The sequence below is a fragment of the Notolepis coatsorum genome (genome assembly GCF_963971535.1).
Source record: "Notolepis coatsorum genome assembly, chromosome: 18".
In the NCBI taxonomy this organism is placed as follows: domain Eukaryota; kingdom Metazoa; phylum Chordata; class Actinopteri; order Aulopiformes; family Paralepididae; genus Notolepis; species Notolepis coatsorum.
The window spans coordinates 19,583,182-19,590,850 of NC_140182.1; the positions used below are offsets into that span (position 1 = coordinate 19,583,182).

Sequence of the window (7,669 nt, forward strand, 5' to 3'; positions counted from 1 at the left end):
TAACATATCCTACATGTTCTGTAGATTTCAGATAGTAAGTCATTCAAAATAACTCGGAATAATCAAGATTCATTACAGAGTTTGAGAATTCCAGAGGTTAGGTTATAGATGATAGTTGTAAATGGGTAATCAGTCATCTGTAAGGAATTATAGCCTAGTTGAAAGTAACCTAGACAACTCCGACAGCAGTGTAGCTCTCAACAACCTGGGCTCCCACTGCAGATGGCGATGACACCTACCAGCCCCCCCCCCCCCCCCCCCCCCCCCCCCCACACGCACACGCATGTAGATTATGCAAATACACACATGCAAATGTACACAGACATACACATACAATCAGCCACACACACACACACATGTACAATGCACACAATCATACGCTGTCGGCCCAACCACAAAGCCTACAGCGCCACCCCCCCCCCCCCCATCAGGGAACTTATGGTCAGTAAACCACATCGTTCCTTCAGTCAGACTGCACACGCTGCACTATTTCAGCTTCCATGGGCAGAGGGACACACACATACACACAGTGCATAGCCTTGAATCACCCCCCTCCTCTTCTGATACGCCCCCACACACACACACACACACACACTCTCTCTCTCTTCCTCTGGGGGGAAAGTACGCAGGGGGAGGGGCCTGCTGTGAGAGAGCTGGAGAGAGGAGTTGTAGACGGATTTCTGACCAGACCAGAGATTGATGGGTCAGACAGAGAGACAGAGAGAGAGTGGGGGGGGGGTGGAGAGAGAAAGAGAGAAACAGAGGTTGAAGGCAGAGGAAAAGAGGGGGAGGGAGGGGAGGCAGAGAGAGAGAAGAGAAAAACACATGATTACATTGACACGTGCAGTGACCAGTCTCCGCCAACACCCCCCCCCCCCCCTCACACACACACACTCACCAAGAATCATCATCCCTGTGTTCCTATGATATAACACAATAACACAAAAACAACTAAATGTTGTAATCTAACAAATGGTCTCGTTGTTATTTAAATCAGCTGCCTCTAAAAGGGGCATCTTAAGGCCGGTCTTGTCTTCCTCATCTTTATTAGCACATGAAACACTTACTGTAGCGTGATTCACTCATGGAAGCCAGCAATGATGTTACGCAACGCATCCCCTCCTATTTAGCCCCAGGAAATATTATTCACCACCAGCACACTGGTCCACACAGCCTAACACAGCAAGATAGGAGAAACAGACTTCTCCTTGGGGACGAACACTCGGTTCTCAACACACACACACAGTTTAAGATCGAATCTATCTCTGTCACACAGGATATGTAAGCGAGGGACTGGTACTATAATGCGGGAAATGCAGAGCAATAAATCTGCTTTTATTCCATGTCAAAAAACACATCAGATACTGAAGAATGCCAATTCAGCATGTGGGCACACTGCAAAAAAAAGTCCTTGTCTTAACCAATATTTTAAGCTTATATTCAGTCATGAAATCTTGTTTTCCGAAAACAAAAGTGAAATGAATGGAGTGGGAGAATTGTACTTGTTCCAATCCAACAAGACGACGATATCTTGAAATTGCACATTATATATGGATCATTATAGAGGTGTGCTGTGTGTGTTACCAAGCGCAACATCATCTCACTAAGTTAATTTACTTCTGACCAGTCAGTATTTTTCCTATCAATTGAAACCCAGCTGTCTGATTTATCAGGCCTGGTACTGTAGCTCTGAGGGGGGTTAGCTTAGCATGAAAGCATAAAAGATAGCTATTGGGCAACAGTTTATTGGGCCATCTCATTTAACCCCTGTGTGGTGTTCACATTGTTGTTACTCACCCTGGTCTGGTGAACCCACAACATTATTGGGATTTTAAAACAATAAAGCCATAACAATTAATGTAAAAATAATTAACAGATAATTAACTTTATCTCAATTACAAGCAATCTGGACAGCATATATGGTTAATATTTGCCATTTGCCTCTACTAGATCACATTTCTCATTTATCAATAGTTTTTTGTGATCAAATTGTGTTTGTCAAGTGATAAAATGTGATAAAATATAATCAAGACATGAATGGAATAAAGCATGTTTTACCATATTTACTTGTTTTCAACCTACAATTTCCACACACATATGCAGGGGGGGGGGGGGGGGGGGGGTGCACTCAATGAACATTTGTTTTTTTATAGGTTATTCTTAGAAAATGAACCAAGGCCAGTGAATACCAGGTAAAGAACATTTAAAAATATGTACGATCTTTTAGTAAATATTGAAAACGGCCTCCCACAGACCGGAACACCACACAAGAGTTAATGCTTCAGTGACGTTGAAATGGGAGCCGTCACTAACCTCTTGAAATTAACTTATAGAGGTCGGCGTGTCAGTCCATGTTAGGTGCTTTGTTAAATGAGTTGTGCTAGAGAACCCTTCCTTGGCACTGCTCTGAGGAATCGCTTGCAATGCATACAGTATGGACTGGAATCCTTCGCCTTTCCTTGTTCATTCGCCTCAAATGAAAAGCACCACGTCATGTTTACAAACGGCACTCCCGCTGTTGCCTTTGTCAATCATTCAAAACCGGTCACAGAAGCTCCGCCTGCAGGAAGAAGGAAGTGATACGGCAGTCTGAGCAAGAGTCTCTACATTCCTCCTTACCGCAATCGGAGTTTGTTTTATATTCTCATTATCAGCTCTACTGACTCCTTCTCGTGGCCTAAACTCGTTCTCCCTCTCGTCTCCCTGATAGCAGGTGCCTTGTTCTAACTTGTAGCACCAGTTTTCCACCGGCATATCATTGTATGTTCAGAGGCCTATAAGCAAAAGCTCAGTTCATGTAGTCTTCTGAGCCCAGGAATGGGTCTTGTCGTCCTGTCATTCTACAAACTGACTTCTTCACATCATTGATCTCTTAGCTGGGGGAGATGGGTCGGGCACGATGAGCAGTCTCCGGGGTGATTTAGGTGTTTAGATTTAGATTGTTGTTGTAAGCGATCGACAATCTGTGGTCGAGTGAGCTGAACGCATGTGGACATATGGATGACCTGTTCTTGTCATCTTGCCTGCACCCAGCCACTCAGAACTGAGCTGTCCTGGACATTCCATCTCACCATGGTTTAAACAATTCCATCATGGTAGAGTGTTCCAACACGTCTGGCAAAAGATTATCTGTAGCTGGCCAGCTGAGTTATACAGATAAGTATCACAGTAGAGAAGAGGGGTGAATGCACTGCAGAGCTTCACATCACAGGCCACGCTGGCGGTGTGACTGACGGACAGGAGTGGCTGATGACAGATAAGGTAGGTGTGGAATCACGGTTAGTTTCCCCGTCTGGCATTTCTCCTGGGAGTTCAGACCACTGGCCAATGATGTGTCCACCCACCCAGCTCACATGGCACTAGGCTACTACAGCTAGTTCAGAGAGTGAGGGGTGGCTCTGGGCGAGAGAACAAATCCGCAGTCAGTACTCTGCGTTGGTATTGTGTATTAGAGACGAGCGTACAAAATGTGCAATTTACATGCTCCATGTACAGTGCATGCTCCATGTGTACAGTACACTGTGCTTCAGTTATCATGTGCAGACATGTGACCAGAACGTGTTTTTTACTGGGCAGGTTCCCATGTGTGAGTGTTGTGAAGCAGGGCATTTACTAAGAGCCTAGCTCTTTCCGTATAATATATTATATATTATGCTTCTATTCATTTGTGCTAAGCTAAGCTAGCTTGCAGCCGGATAGCTTTATTTATTTCTCCAGCATTATTATTAACTACGCTCGTACAATCTTGCCACTGTTGATGCATCACGTTAGGCACATTTGCATTCTTTTGCTAACGAGAACGGACATCCAAAGTGTTCTCCACTAAGTTAGGCTACCTGCGGTAGCGTTATATTTATAGGGTCAGGTTTTGGGTCTAAACAGTACTGTATTTGCAAACATGTCATAAATGTATAGATGTAGCAGTACTGTCTATCTGTATGTCATGTATGTCATATATGTTATGATGAATTGAAAATGGGGGACCCTGATGTAAACAAGACGAAAGTCTTTCTCTGGTCTGCATCCCCTTAACAATTGTATGTATTGAGCTGTACTGTACTGTACCCATTCTGCAATCTGTTAATAAAGTTTTCAATCAATCAATCAATCAAAGAATGTTGGCTCACATAATGTTCCATTTTTTGATAGGCTACAACAATGTGGTGAAGCAAGAGAGAAAGGGAAAGAGAGACTGACTATAGGGAAAGAGAGACTGACTATAGAGATTCACAACAGGCTGCATAATTGAATATCGTGCTGTTATTGTGGCCACGTGCACGATACGTAAACGATAATATCGTCCTATCGCCCAAGCCTACTCAGAGCCACTTTGGACCCGTAATGAAGAAGAACCACTGGACTATCCGAGACACAACATCTCTAGAGGGAACGCTACTCGTCATTCATATGGTGCAAGACAGTCCAATCAATATTTGTGAAAGTGATGAACAACGCTCTCCCCGAAGCCAGAGACCAGCAGAACCACAGAATATTCCCCTCGGTTGCTCTCAAAGTCACCTCTGCAGTCTTTCCCCACTCATTCTCTCTGGAGCAGTTCCACCACGTTTAAAATCTTAATGACATCACCGTTTCAAGTCTGTACTCTGGTTTCTAGCTTTTGGAGCAGATTGAATTCTGAAATTGTGTGGCATTCCAACACAGAGGAAACCTTTTAAGACTGTAAGCAAACACTTCACCAAAGCGAACCCTCACACACCCTCACAAGATTTCAATCAAAAGGCTCCCTTCTTCTTTCATGACCTCAGCCAACGATGGTGAACCTGGATTGACTTCCCCAGGGGACACAACAAAAGATAAGCTTACCGGCACAGACGGCCACAATCAACTAAGTACAAAGATAGAACAAAACGAGGCTGAGTTATAGGACCATATATAAACTAGGAGGAAGCTCTGCTCCGTGTGCAGCTGCAGATAACAGCAGAACATTCCCTCTCTAGTGTCAAACCAACCTAGTGGAGTTTAAGCCGAGTCATTCAGATAGTAATTCCTGGAACACAATTGCCCAGCCAGGCAAGGGCTATCCTACTCTTAAGGGTAAGATTCCACCATAAAACAGAATTAAAATGTTTTAGACGGTTACTTAAATCACTAGAATCGCCAGGATTGTGGTTGGAGTCAGTTTTAGCCTCACATAGAGAATCTGACATCTCATCCAGAATCAGTTGGCTAGTCAAACAAGCAGGCTAAGGAAACTAGTATGCCTATTTGTTTCACATACTTTATAGTGGTTCAAAAACATCTACTACAGCCACCTTGACATTTGATTTATCACCTGCAATCATAAAGTGCCAATGTTAACTCCCCCCTAACAGATGATCCAACTTGTCCCGTGAATTTGTTTACATTGGAAAGCTTCTGCTATTATGACATTCATAACAAATGACATCAAAACGATGATTCTGATCGTAATGTCAACATTGGATCAATGTCACTTTGGAGTAAAGGCACAAACATTCAACGAGTCCACCAAATCAGCCTCCTATATTATGTTCTCAATGAAGCAGCTCCTCCAGGCATTGTTTCCGGACATCATTAACCTAGCTTTAGGATATTATGTTATGCTATGGCCACAAGACATGTGAAGTCGGATTTAGGATGATACAGAATGAGAGAGAGGTAGCCTATAAAAGTTGTTGATGGAACTGGCAGCAATACTAGTTAGTGTGATAGCTGCATCCCTTTTTTCTTTTGGGTGGCATTTTTCTGAACTAGTAGACACTGCACACTTGAAACATAATATCCACTCTGGACATGAAAAGTTCTGCAGAGGTGACAGGTGTAAGGTTTCCCAGACGGTAGCCTAGTTAGTAGAGCATTAGCTCAATCTGCATGTCGCTTTGGTCAAACGTTTAACAATTGATTGATTGAAAACTTTATTAACAGATTGCAGAATGGGTACAGTACAGTACAGCTCAATACATACAATTGTTAAGGGGATGCAGACCAGAGAAAGACGTTCGTCTTGTTTACATCAGGGTCCCCCATTTTCAATTATTTGACAATTGACATTTGACAATGACTCTACATTCTGCCACTTGACAGCTGGCGGCAAATTCATTATCAGGAAATGAAGAATAAACAGCAAAAGGGGCTGACGTTTCCTGTAACCACTGAAGCCCCATGTAATAACATTGCAGTCGCGTTCAGATAAACAAGGGTACCCCACATCATCGGTCAAATAGCTGCTGCGCACGAAATGAATTCAGATGAAAAAGAGCTACCGTTTGACAACAACTCACCGTATGATAATGAATGGTAAACATCACGCAGCGAAGTGATATTCTACACTGGGATAAATACAATTCTTAATAATGAAATTCTTGTTTGTTTTTTTGTAAATAATAACTGCTGTACGTACATGAACCCGGGTACCAGTGGAGAAGAGAGAGAAGGGGGTTTGTCTTCCCTATGTGCGTCGTCGTAGGTTTTGATCGATGTAGCGAGCAGCACTGCGCATGCCCAGTCGGGCCCGAACGTACGTAGGGGGAACCCAATGACGTCGGCATGGGATACTGCATCCATGCTGCAGATTGATTGATTGATTGATTGATTGAAAAGTTTATTAACAGATTGCAGAATGGGTACAGTACAGTACAGCTCAGTACATACAATTGTTAAGGGGATGCAGACCAGAGAAAGACGTTTGTCTTGTTTAGTGTCCTTGAGTCTGAGAAAGGCGCTTCTCTCTTAAAATTCAATCTATTATTATTATTATTATTACATCAGGGTCCCCCATTTTCAATTCATCATAACATATATGACATACATGACATACAGATAGACAGTACTGCTACATCTATACATTTATGACATATCAGATTTGCAAATACAGTACTGTTTGTGATACAAAAGTGTCCAGAAAAAGAGTGTATTTGGCGTAGAAACTGTACATTGGAGGAGGTTGGGTGGGTGGGGTGGGGTTGGGTGGGTTGGGTGAAGGCTGTACATTGTAGGTGTGGGGGGGGGGGGGGGGTTGGGTAGGGGACACACACACATTTTACACTGTACATTGGAATACTGACAAAGCCTTACTTGGTCATTTACTGTACAACTAGGTTAGGACATTTGTAGGGGCCAGTTTCGAATTGCAGTCTCACGTAGGTGTTTTTTGAGAGTGTTTTTGAAAGTGGGTAGTGATTCACATTCCTTTACAGCTTTAGGTAGTGCGTTCCACATTGATGTGGCATAATTGCGAAACGTGTTTAGTCCCTTGTTTGAGCCGAATCTGGGTTTTACATGATTTGTGGAGCTCCCTCTGGTGTTGTGATCGTGGTATTCACTGACCTTTGGGAAGTATTTTGACATGTACATCGGTACCTTGGTCGCGTAGTGTATCTTGTAGACCAGGCCCATTGCAAGTTGCTGTACTCTGTCGTCTACTCTAAGCCATCCTAGGTTGTCAAAGTGGGCAGGGGTGAGGTGGGTTCTAGGAGTTAGGTCAAGCAGTAGTCTGACTAGCTTGTTTTGAGATGTTTGTAATTTGTTTTTTAGTGCCTGTTTTTTAGTGCCTTAGACGCCTGCATGCAAGCGTCACACAGCCCCACCACACTAGTTGAACGACTGGTGGGGGGCAAAAAGCTAAAGTACAAAATGTTCAATTGCACTGCACCCATTCCATTCAATAACTAGTGCAATGTATGTCCATATC

General features: G+C 43.3%; 1 protein-coding gene across 6 annotated transcripts in view; it reads right to left on the minus strand.

The window, feature by feature from the left end:
* kiaa0513 (KIAA0513) overlaps positions 1–6,436 on the minus strand; it is a 61,659-nt gene extending 55,223 nt beyond the window's left edge. For 3 of the 6 annotated variants that reach the window (XM_084335581.1, XM_084335577.1, XM_084335576.1), the window contains exon 1: positions 6,261–6,421. The gene's annotated coding sequence lies outside the window, so the exon portion shown is untranslated. Of the gene's footprint in view, positions 1–6,260 lie in introns of all 6 variants that reach the window. The other 3 variants (XM_084335580.1, XM_084335578.1, XM_084335579.1) reach the window with 3 other exon arrangements.
* Between the last annotated feature and the right edge of the window lie 1,233 nt (positions 6,437–7,669).